Source organism: Thalassophryne amazonica, chromosome 4 (genome assembly GCF_902500255.1).
Source record: "Thalassophryne amazonica chromosome 4, fThaAma1.1, whole genome shotgun sequence".
In the NCBI taxonomy this organism is placed as follows: Eukaryota; Metazoa; Chordata; class Actinopteri; order Batrachoidiformes; family Batrachoididae; genus Thalassophryne; species Thalassophryne amazonica.
In genome coordinates, this window is record NC_047106.1 from 4,571,464 (window position 1) to 4,585,021 (window position 13,558).

The window sequence follows — 13,558 nt, forward strand, 5'->3', positions numbered from 1 at the left end:
ACACAAGCCCCCTGTACACCACCAACCCGTTCACATCCCTAACCGTTTTTTCCAACTCGGCGACACACCCGCCGAGGAACAAACTCTGGTTATTGGCGACTCTGTTTTGAGCAATGTGAAGTTAGCGACACCAGCAACCATAGTCAGTTGTCTTCCAGAGGCCAGAGCAGGCGACATTGAAGGAAATTTGAAACTGCTGGCTAAGGCTAAGCATAAATTTGGTAAGACTGTAATTCACGTCGGCAGTAATGACACCCGGTTACGCTAATCGGAGGTCACTAAAATTAACATTGAATCAGTGTGTAACTTTGCAAAAACAATGTCGGACTCTGTAGTTTTCTCTGGGCCCCTCCCCAATCGGAGTGGGAGTGACATGTTTAGCCGCATGTTCTCCTTGAATTGCTGGCTGTCTGAGTGGTGTCCAAAAAATGAGGTGGGCTTCATAGATAATTGGCAAAGCTTCTGGGGAAAACCTGGTCTTGTTAGGAGAGACGGCATCCATCCCACTTTGGATGGAGCAGCTCTCATCTCTAGAAATCTGGCCAATTTTATTAAACCCTCCAAACCATGACTATACTGATTTATTCTGCCTTACAGAAACTTGGTTACAGCAGGATGAATATGTTAGTTTAAATGAGTCAACAACCCCGAGTCACACTAACTGTCAGAACGCTCATAGCACAGGCTGAGGGGGAGGATTAGCAGCAATCTTCCACTCCAGCTTATTAATTAATCAAAAACCCAGACAGAGCTTTAATTCATTTGAAAGCTTGACTCTTAGTCTTATCCTTCGAAATTGGAACTCCCAAAAAACAGTTTTATTTGTTGTTATCTATCATCCACCTGGTTGTTACTGTGAGTTTCTCTGTGAATTTTCAGACCTTTGGCCTGACTTAGTGCTTAGCTCAGATAAGATAATTATAGTGGGCGATTTTAACATCCACATAGATGCTGAGAATGACAGCCTCAACAATGAATTTAATCTATTATTAGACTCAGTTGGCTTCGCTCAAAATGTAAATGAGTCCACCCACCACTTGTTCTGACTTATGGTATGGAAATTGAAGACTTAACAGTATTTCCTGAAAACCCCCTTCTGTCTGATCATTTCTTAATAACATTTACATTTACTCTGATGGACTACCCAGCAGTGGGGAATAAGTTTACTTAGAGTAGACGTCTTTCAGAAAGTGCTGTAACTAGGTTTAAGGATATGATTCCTTCTTTGTTATGTTCTCCAATGCCATATACCAGGGGTAGGCAACCTGTTCCAGAAAGAGCCATGAGGGTGCAGGTTTTCTTTGCAGCCGCTGACTCCACCAGGTGATTTTACTGATTAATATCACTTTGAGCAGGTGGAATCAGTTAATCAGTGAAATCACCTGGTGGAGTCAGTGGCTGCAAAGAAATCCTGCACCCTCATGGCTCTTTCTGGAACAGGTTGCTTACCCCTGCCATATACCAACACAGTGCAGAGTAGCTACCTAAACTCTGTGAGTGAGATAGATTATCTCGTCAATAGTTTTACATCCTCATTGAGCACAACTTTGGCTGTTGTAGCTCCTCTGAAAAAGAGAGCCTTAAATCAGAAGTGCCTGTCTCCGTGGTATAACTCACAAACTCGCAGCTTAAAGCAGATAACCCGTAAGTTGGAGAGGAAATGGCGTATCACTAATTTAGAAGATCTTCACTTAGCCTGGAAAAAGAGTCTGTTGCTCTATAAAAAAAGCCCTCCATAAAGCTAGGACATCTTACTACTCATCACTAATTGAAGAAAATAAGAACAACCCCAGGTTTCTTTTCAGCACTGTAGCCAGGCTGACAAAGAGTCAGAGCTCTATTGAGCCGAGTATTCCTTTAACTTTAACTAGTAATGACTTCATGACTTTCTTTGCTAATAAAATTTTAACTATTAGAGAAAAAATTACTCATAACCATCCCAAAGACATATCGTTATCTTTGGCTGCTTTCAGTAGTGCTGGTATTTGGTTAGACTCTTTCTCTCCGATTGTTCTGTCTGAGTTATTTTCATTAGTTACTTCCTCCAAACCATCAACATGTCTATTAGACCCCAATCCTACCAGGCTGCTCAAGGAAGCCCTACCATTAATTAATGCTTCGATCTTAAATATGATCAATCTATCTTTATTAGTTGGCTATGTACCACAGGCTTTTAAGGTGGCAGTAATTAAACCATTACTTAAAAAGCCATCACTTGACCCAGCTATCTTAGCTAATTATAGGCCAATCTCCAACCTTCCTTTTCTCTCAAAAATTCTTGAAAGGGTAGTTGTAAAACTGATCATCTGCAAAGGAATGGTCTATTTGAAGAGTTTCAGTCAAGTTTTAGAATTCATCATAGTACAGAAACAGCATTAGTGAAGGTTACAAATGATCTTCTTATGGCCTCAGACAGTGGACTCATCTCTGTGCTTGTCCTGTTAGACCTCAGTGCTGCTTTTGATACTGTTGACCATAAAATTTTATTACAGAGATTAGAGCATGCCATAGGTATTAAAGGCACTGCACTGCAGTGGTTTGAATCATATTTATCTAATAGATTACAATTTGTTCATGTAAATGGGGAGTCTTCTTCACAGACTAAGGCTAATTATGGAGTTCCACAAGGTTCTGTGCTAGGACCAATTTTATTCACTTTATACATGCTTCCCTTAGCCAGTATTATTAGAAAGCATTGCTTAAATTTTCATTGTTACGCAGATGATACCCAACTTTATCTATCCATGAAGCCAGAGGATACACACCATTTAGTTAAACTGCAAGCATGTTTTACAGACATAAAGACATGGATGACCTCTAATTTCCAGCTTTTAAATTCAGATAAAACTGAAGTTATTGTACTTGGCCGCACAAATCTTAGACACATGGTGTCTAACCAGATCCTTACTCTGGATGGCATTACCCTGACCTCTAGTAATACTGTGAGAAATCTTGGAGTCATTTTTGAGGATTTTCAGGATATGTCCTTCAATGTGCATATTAAGCAAATATGTAGGACTGCTTTTTTGCATTTGCGCAATATCTCTAAAATTAGAAAGGCCTTGTCTCAGAGTGATGCTGAAAAACTAATTCATGCATTTATTTCCTCTAGGATGGACTATTGTAATTCATTATTATCAGGTTGTCCTAAAAGTTCCCTGAAAAGCCTTCAGTTAATTCAAAATGCTGCAGCTAGAGTACTGACGGGGACTAGAAGGAGAGAGCACATTTCACCCATATTGGCCTCTCTTCCTTGGCTTCCTGTTAATTCTAGAATAAAATTTAAAATTCATCTTCTTACTAATAAGGTTTTGAATAATCAGGTCCCATCTTATAGTATGATTCCTTCTTTGTTATGTTCTCCTGTTATACCTCGTAGTACCATATCACCCCAATTGAGTGCTTCGCTTTCAGACTGCAGGCTTACTTGTCGTTCCTAGGGTTTTTAAGAGTAGAATGGGAGGCAGAGCCTTCAGCTTTCAGGCTCCTCTCCTGTGGAACCAGCTCTCAAATCGGATCAGGGAGACAGACACCCTCTCTGCTTTTAAGATTAGGCTTAAAACTTTCCTTTTTGCTAAAGCTTATAGTTAGGGCTGGATCAGGTGACCCTGAACCATCCCTTAATTATGCTGCTATAGACTTAGACTGCTGGGGGGTTCCCATGATGCACTGAGTGTTTCTTTCTCTTTTTGGTCTGTATGCACCACTCTGCATTTAATCATTAGTGACTGATCTCTGCTCTCTTCCACAACATGTCTTTTTCCTGATTCTCTCCCCTCAGCCCCAAACAGTCCCAGCAGAAGACTGCCCCTCCCTGAGCCTGGTTCTGCTGGAGGTGTCTTCCTGTTAAAAGGGAGTTTTTCCTTCCCACTGTCGTCAAGTGCTTGCTCACAGGGGGTCTTTTTGACCGTTGGGGTTTTTCTGTAATTATTGTATGGCTTTTGCCTTACAATATAAAGCACCTTGGGGCAAATGTTTGTTGTGATTTGGTGCTATATAAATAAATTTGATTTGATTTGATTTGATTTGATTCTCTGGAGCTGCTTAGGGTGGGAGGAGCCAGGCGGATGTGGGGAGCCAGGACGATGTGGGGAAGCTCACGAGTCCCAAGCTGAGCACTGTTACATTGGAGTTTATCCTGGTAGATGAGAGAGTCACCTCCCTGCACCTTCGCATGGTAAGGGGAAAAGCTCTGACTGTTGTTTATGCATTTACATTGAACAGACTCTTGACAGGAAACAGAAAGTTTGACCACATTACACCAATTTTGGCATCTTTTCACTGGCTTCCTGTCTGTGTGAGGTCGGATTTTAAGGTTCTGCTCTTACCTTTTAGAATTATTCATGGACTAGCACCTCCCTTCTGAGTTGATCTAATTAAACCCTCCGTACTGGCCCGGGCTCTGTGGGCCGGTATCAGGGTGCAGGACTACTTTGTATCCCTAGGGCAGGGATGGGCATGGAGGGCCGAGACACTGCAGGTTTTCCTTACAACCAATCACCTCAGCAGGTGGGTTGCTGATGAGCTTCACCCCTGATCATAAACACCCGGTCATCAGTGAATCACCTGCTGAGGTGAGTGGTATCAAGAAAAACCTGCAGTGTCTTGGCCCTTCATGGCACATGATTGCACACCCCTGCCTTAGGGTGGATAAAAAGTCTGCGGGTCGCAGAGCTTTCTCTTATCATGTACCTGTTTTGTGGAATGACCTCCTTACAGATAGATGGTATCTTTGGCCCCTGCCAAAGTTACCATCTGCCCAGGAGACCGCCGGCCTTCTAGTCCTCCACGTGTTCTGGCTGCAAGGCATACCCCTGGACGTCATATCAGACCAAGGACCTCAGTTCACGTCGCAGGTCTGGCAAAGCTTCTGTGCCGCCCTTGGGGCCTTGGTCAGCCTGTCATCTGAGTTTCATCTCCAGACCAACGGGCAGCCAGAATTGGCCAATCAAGACCTCGAGATCACCCTACGGTGTGTCTCCGCTGCCCACCTGATGGACTGGAGCCTACACCTGCCCTGGGTGGAGTATGCCCACAACGTGCAGGTGACTTCAGCCACTGGACTCTCTCTTTCTAAGTCTCCCTAGGCTCTATACTCCCGAGTATAGAGTCTACAATTCTCCGTCACTGCCTCTGCTGGGCAGGTCACATCTATAGAATGGGAGAAACTCATCTCCCTAGAGACACCCTGTTCAGTGAGCTTGCCCAAGGCTAACGCCACCGAGGTGGGCCTAAAAGACGCTTTAAGGACCAGCTTAAACAGTCTCTCAACTCCACCAGCATGCACATTGATACCTGGGAAGAAATTGCCGGTGACAGAAAGAAGTGGCATCTTGCAACACATGAAGGAGTGATGAATTTCGAGAACCAGCAGCTAAAAAGAGATGAACAATGACATCAGGAGCAGAAAGAATGACAACGGCTCCTGCGCCCACCTCTCCATATCCCCTGCACATCCTGCTCAAGGCTCTTCTATGGCTACCTCAGTCTCCGGAGTCATCAGCGGGCGGCGCACCCAGGAAGATGAAGTAACAGGCGAAGTTCCCCTAACTCGGAGTCGAGGGGGGTGCCGACGCTGATGACGTCGATGACGAGGCCATCAAGCTCCTCTCTTCCCTTCCCAAGATGCCGAGATCCCAGTTCACTCTGTACAGCTCAACCTCAGGAGGTGCCGTCGGGTGTGGAAGACCACCTGTTCTGCCCTGCAGAAGACCCAGACCCGGACACAGGGCCATGCTGATCGGCATCAGGCCCCCGCCCCCGACTATCGACCCAGGCAGGATGGTGTGGCTCTCTTCGCAGGACATTCCCCTTTAAGCGGACTCACCAAAACTGGCTCCTAGGTACATTGGACCTTTTGTGGTTGACTGGGTGGTCAATCCGGCAGCTGTCTTGCTCCAGCTGCCCTGCTCAGTGCGGATCCACCCAGTCTTTCATGCTTCCCAGGTGAAGCCTGTGCACTCGAGTCCTCTGTGTCCTCCAGCTCCTCCACCAACCCCTGCTCAGATGGTGGATGGGCATCCTGCCTGGACCATCCGGAAGATCTTGGATGTGAGTCATCGGGGACGGGGCTTCCAGTACCTGGTGGACTGGGAGGGCTACAGCCCTGAAGAACGCTCCTGGGTCAAGCGGGGACTTATCCTGGACCCTTTCCGCATCTGGAACCTATACCGGGACTATCCTGATCACCCTGGTCATCCTGGTAGGTCGCCCGGGGGCTCCCATTTGGGGGGGGGGGGTACTGTTGTGGGCTGCCTGTTCTGGTCCTGCTTCTGCTCTCTCTCTCCTCTGCACAGGTGGTGCGCCTCAAGCTGATTGACACACCTGATCCACATCTCATCAGCACCTGCATATGAACCCCAGCTCTTCACTCCATCTTCGCCAGAAACTCAGCGTACCTTCCAAGGTAACTGGCCTATCTTTGTGCATTCCTACGCAGTACTTTTCTGATAGATTCTGAGCTTCCATGCTCCTGACTAGAGTTCAGTATTTTTTGTGCTGCAACCTGTCAGAGTTTTTCCTCACTCTGTGTTTATGTCGCAGTGTTTTCTTAGCTTCAGCTTGTTTCCACAGCTTCAGCTCTCTCCAGCACACAGGCCTCAGCTAAGACAATCTGTTACCCCGACTGTGATTACATACTTGTGGAACTAATTCAGCTCAGCACTCACTCACCTGTGTATCCTCTCCAGATGGTGTCGACAGCTTGCAGGCGGCCACCTGGCTCCAGAGCCATCCCATCTGGACTGAAGTCATCTGGACTGTGGTTCCCCTGGTTCCACCGCTGTGCGGGCCGGTCTCCATTTGGCTAGGCAGTCTTCTGCACATTTCTGCACATTAATTGCTCTGTAAATAGCTCCTTGTAAATCCGTGTTGTAACGTATTGCTTTCTGCACCCTGCTTTTGGGTTCGTCTTACACTCACGCTGGAACCATAACTAGAGGGAGTCTTTCCTTACCACTGTTGCCTGTGTGTTTGCTCTAGGGCAGGGGTGGGCAACTTGTTCCAGAAAGGGCCAAGAGGTTGCAGGTTTTCTTTGCAGCCACTGATTCTACCAGGTGATTTCACTGATTAATATCACTTTGAGCAGATGGAATCAATTAATCAGTGAAATCACCTGGTAGAATTAGTGGCTGCAAAGAAAACATGCACCCTCTTGGCCCTTTCTGGAACAAGTTGCCCACCCCTGCTCTAGGGGTTGATAAGGTTAGCTCTTACTTGTGTGAAGCGTCTTGAGACAGTTTTGTTGTGATTTGGTGTGGTATAAATAAAATTAATGAATTAAATTGAATGAGCAGCAGTTCAGAGTGTTCGGCCTTCATGGAGTCCCTGACTGGAGTCCTCTAAGGGGCTCCATTGTTCTGCTGGGGGACTTCAACACACACATGGGCTATGACAGAGACACCTGGAGAGGTGTGACTGGGAGGAACAGCCTCCCTGATCTAAACCCGAGCGGTTTCAATTCCAGTTAATCAGCACTTTGCCTTTAAATCATGTTTGAATGTAATTTAATTGATGCAGTGAGGACAGGCACATCCAAAACACATAAAAGGTGTGCTGGATCAAGAAAAATTGTACCAAAAATAGAAATAGAATGATTGGCACCGCCACAGCACTCCCATACAAAAAAGCTTTATTCAACGAGATGTGATGTTTTGGGCAAACTGCCCTTCCTCTATTTTTGAATGAAATTTAATGTCATGAATTGGAAAATGTGAAGTTTACTTGTTATTTCAGGAGTTTTTTAGGAGATACTTTTGTACTCTTACTTAAGTACTTATTTTTTTATGAGTACTTTAAGTTTTACTTGAGTACTGTTTGTGCTCGCTCTACACACGTTTTTTCATTTCCATTTATTTATTTAGCATGCAATAAAGTAAATAAATAAATAAATGTACAGTAGTGTTCAGAATAATAGTAGTGCTATGTGACTAAAAAGATTAATCCAGGTTTTGAGTATATTTCTTATTTTTACATGGGAAACAAGGTACCAGTAGATTCAGTAGATTCTTACAAATCCAACAAGACCAAGCATTCATGATATGCACACTCTTAAGGCTATGAAATTGGGCTATTAGTAAAAAAAGTAGAAAAGGGGGTGTTCACAATAATAGTAGCATCTGCTGTTGATGCTACAAACTCAAAACTATTATGTTCAAACTGCTTTTTTATCATCCTGTGAATCACTAAACTAGTATTTAGTTGTATAACCACAGTTTTTCATGATTTCTTCACATCTGCGAAGCATTAATTTTTTTGGTTTGGAACCAAGATTTTGCTTATTTACTAGTGTTCTTGGGGTCATTGTCTTGTTGAAACACCCATTTCAAGGGCATGTCCTCTTCAGCATAAGACAACATGACCTCTTCAAGTATTTTGACATATTCAAACTGATCCATGATACCTGGTATGCGATATATAGGCCCAACACCATAGTAAGAGAAACATGCCCATATCATGATGCTTGCACCACCATGCTTCACTGTCTTGAATTCAGAGTTTGGGGGTCGTCTCACAAACTGTCTGTGGCCCTTGGACCCAAAAAGAACAATTTTACTCTCATCAGTCCACAAAATATTCCTCCATTTCTCTTTAGGCCAGTTGATGTGCTCTTTGGCAAATTGTAACCTCTTCTGCACGTCTTTTATTTAACAGAGGGACTTTAAAAGAGGGAAATAAAAGAGCTTCACACAGGCGTCTTCTAACTGTCACAGCACTTACAGGTAACTCCAGACTGTCTTTGATCATCCTGGAGCTGATCAATGGGTGAGCCTTTGCCATTCTGGTTATTCTTCTATCCATTTTGATGGTTGTTTTCCATTTTCTTCCACGCGTCTCTGTTTTTTTTTTTGTCCATTTTAAAGCACTGGAGATCATTGTAGATGAACAGCCTATAATTTTTTTGCACCTGCGTATATGTTTTCCCCTTTTCCCCTCTCCAATCAACTTTTTAATCAAACTACGCTGTTCTTCTGAACAATGTCTTGAACGTCCCATTTTCCTCAGGCTTTCAAAGAGAAAAGCATGTTCAACAGGTGCTGGCTTCATCCTTAAATAGGGGACACCTGATTCACACCTGTTTGTTCCACAAAACTGACAAACTCACTGACTGAATGCCACACTACTATTATTGAACACCCCCTTTTCTACTTTTTTTACTAATAGCCCAATTTCATAGCCTGAAGAGTGTGCATATCATGAATGCTTGGTCTTGTTGGATTTGTGAGAATCTACTGAATCTACTGGTACCTTGTTTCAATCAATCAATCAATTCAATCAATCAATTTTTTTTATATAGCGCCAAATCACAACAAACAGTTGCCCCAAGGCGCTTTATATTGTAAGGCAAGGCCATACAATAATTATGTAAAACCCCAACGGTCAAAACGACCCCCTGTGAGCAAGCACTTGGCTACAGTGGGAAGGAAAAACTCCCTTTTAACAGGAAGAAACCTCCAGCAGAACCAGGCTCAGGGAGGGGCAGTCTTCTGCTGGGACTGGTTGGGGCTGAGGGAGAGAACCAGGAAAAAGACATGCTGTGGAGGGGAGCAGAGATCGATCACTAATGATTAAATGCAGAGTGGTGCATACAGAGCAAAAAGAAAAAGAAACAGTGCATCATGGGAACCCCCCAGCAGTCTACGTCTATAGCAGCATAACTAAGGGATGGTTCAGGGTCACCTGATCCAGCCCTAACTATAAGCTTTAGCAAAAAGGAAAGTTTTAAGCCTAATCTTAAAAGTAGAGAGGGTGTCTGTCTCCCTGATCTGAATTGGGAGCTGGTTCCACAGGAGAGGAGCCTGAAAGCTGAAGGCTCTGCCTCCCATTCTACTCTTACAAACCCTAGGAACTACAAGTAAGCCTGCAGTCTGAGAGCGAAGCGCTCTATTGGGGTAATATGGTACTACGAGGTCCCTAAGATAAGATGGGACCTGATTATTCAAAACCTTATAAGTAAGAAGAAGAATTTTAAATTCTATTCTAGAATTAACAGGAAGCCAATGAAGAGAGGCCAATATGGGTGAGATATGCTCTCTCCTTCTAGTCCCCGTCAGTACTCTAGCTGCAGCATTTTGAATTAACTGAAGGCTTTTTAGGGAACTTTTAGGACAACCTGATAATAATGAATTACAATAGTCCAGCCTAGAGGAAATAAATGCATGAATTAGTTTTTCAGCATCACTCTGAGACAAGACCTTTCTGATTTTAGAGATATTGCGTAAATGCAAAAAAGCAGTCCTACATATTTGTTTAATATGCACTTTGAATGACATATCCTGATCAAAAATGACTCCAAGATTTCTCACAGTATTACTAGAGGTCAGTGTTTCCCATGTAACAATAAGAAATATACTCAAAACCTGTATTAATCTTTTTAGTCACATAGCACTACTATTATTCTGAACACTACTGTATATATACGAGGGCTGTCAATAAAGTTACGGTCCTTTTTATTTTTTTCAAAAACTATATGGATTTCATTCATATGTTTTTACGTCAGACATGCTTGAACCCTCGTGCGCATGCGTGAGTTTTTCCACGCCTGTCGGTGACGTCATTCGCCTGTGAGCACTCCTTGTGGGAGGAGTCGTCCAGCCCCTCATCGGAATTCCTTTGTCTGAGAAGTTGCTGAGAGACTGGCGCGTTGTTTGATCAAAATTTTTTCTAAACCTGTGAGACACATCGAAGTGGACACGGTTCGAAAAATTAAGCTGGTTTTCAGTGAAAATTTTAACGGCTGATGAGAGATTTTGAGGTGATTCTGTCGCTTTAAGGACTTTTCACGGTGCGAGACGTCGCTCAGCGCTCTCAGCCGCCGTCGTCAGCCTGTTTCAAGCTTAAAACCTCCACATTTCAGGCTCTATTGATCCAGGACGTCGTGAGAGAACAGAGAATATATATATATATATATATATATATATATATATATATATATATATATATATATATATATATATATATATATATATATATATATAAATACAATATGAGGATACATGTGCAGGGAAGAGGTAGAAGCCGAAGGCTTATCAAAGACCTCTCCCAACAAAAACAAAAAATATCACAACAATAAACAAAACGATTATATCAATTCATAATATGTGAAACATGTAAATCAATCAATACCAAATAATATATTGACATTATAAATACACATGTAGGAGCTTTAATTTTAATTGATTTTTGTATCTGTTTAAGGTGATGGATGGATTTAAAAGATGTACTGTATTATTCCAAGATTTAACACCGTGATATCTGATGTGATGCTGATAATGAGTTGTTCTATGCAAAAATAAATGCAAATGAATTCTGCCTTGTCAAATAATTATGAATTTGATGGTTATGCACAAAATAATATTTAATTAAAAAAAAAGGCCAACTAATGTCATGAAGCACTCTAAAGACAAATATACAAGTCAGGAAAATATTTAGATGATAGATATTTAAGAGCTGCAATTTGAAAAACAAAGTTGCACTTGGAGCACAAGGTTTCAAAAAAGAAGCTATATGAACAAATGTTTTCTGCAAAAGAAAAATGTTGTTTATATAAGTTGCAAAGGTGCTTCCCCATACAACATTGCAATAAACCAAATAAGGATAAACTAAACTGTAATATAATGTTAAAAGACATTTATATATAAATATATTATATAATATAATAATAATATATAAATATTTTTTATACAACTTTTTTTTCTGAATAGGGATTTTTGTAGTCCCATAGAAAACCATGGGTTTTCTTTTTGGATATATCACCAGATAATTTAATGATTGGAAATGATTTTTCATAAACTTCACTGAACATTTGCATGAACACCTGATATGCTAAATTGGGGTCTATTAATCTATTAATGTAGAAGAATGTTCTGTAACTGTTGTTGGTTTGGTAATTGAGGGAAAAGAGTAATTTGCATGAAGATTATTTTAAAAAATCATTAGTCGCACAGTGTTTCCTTATTGAACAAATTTATATTGAAGTCATCACAAATTTGACAGATCTTATCCTCTCCATTAATTCATTCCAGAATATATGAAAAACAGTGGTTGAAGTTTACAACATCCGCATTTGGTGGCCTATCAATACAGCCGATAATAATTTTTTTTTTGTTCTACTATCAGACAATATTTCAATGAAAATTGATTCTAAATCAGATTCACTTAAGTTCATAAGATCAAATCGGACATTAAAATCCAGATTTTTATGTACAAATATTGAGAGCCCTCCTTCAGACCTTTGTTGTCTGACAAAGTGAGCAGAGTTATAAAATGGCAATTCATACAAGCCAGTGTCTTTGAACTGCTCAGTCATCCATGTTTCTGTAAGGGCAATTACAGAAAACTCATGATTCAGAGAGGATATAACGTGTCAATTTCTCATAATTTTTTGGAAGACTGTGAATATTTAAATGTAAGACTGAAAATGTTTTATAAGTATTAGGATAAGATTGTAGAAGGTATTTGAATTTACGTTTGTCATAATAATCACATGAGTTAGGGTTATATACATTAGAGAAAAAGTTCATATCAGGATCAGCTTGTAATCTATGAGTTACATCACCTCGATCAAGTTCAAATGGGTTGAATAACAAAGTCTCGTAAACAGCAAAATCATCGTAATTATCAAGATGTCTTTCAAACTTTTCATCATTAAGTGAAGAGAATGGGAACATTAAGCAACAACTTTCACAGAAGCATGTAGAATCTCTTTTCTTAGTTCTGTCATAAAAAAAGTGCACATTTAGGATGAAATACAGTTTTACAAAAAGAACAACCAATAAACTGCAAACCTAATTGCTTCTGACATTTTGTGCATTTGCTATCACTATTCATGGAGTTGATGGACAATGAATCCGAAAATCATGTAGAACTATTAAAATGAAAAATCAAACAAACAAACAAACAAAACAAAAAAAAACAAATAAATGAAAAATAAATAAAAAGTCTGACTGAGATGACCCAGTCAACGGCTGCATCCTGCTGGCAACACCAGCTTGTGACTGAATGACGTGTCTGTAGCCAAGGTGCAAAGTAAAATCACCAGTGTAAGACTAATACTGACAGTGTTAAATTAACACTGATGGTCAGAGTGGGACCATATGTTCACTGGCAGTGTAATTTAACACTGGTGATTTTACTGTGTGGGGTTCAAACACCAGACTGATCCTACTTGTGACCGAGGCTCTACCAGGTTTGCCTGGATAAGTACCTGGATGCTGAGTTCCATCATCTCTGTCTTGCATGTTGAACAATTGTTTGTTTTGCTTTGTTCATTAGATTTAGTTTTAATTGTTAATTGTTTTTTGATAATATGCCCACAGCACATGGTCACTCCTGTGTCTGGTCTGCTTAAGGTTTCTTCCTATGATAAAAAATACCCCAGAGACCTCCTGAATCCATAAGATCCTTCCGGGCATCAGTGGACCTCAAAGGCTGAGGACCCAGAGAGATGACCGTACCTGCTGTGAACTGATGTCTCCACAGGTTCAACACTTTCACCACATACAGATACACTCCTGAAGGTTGAATCCAGGAAGTCACTGAAAGTCTGGATCTTAGTCTT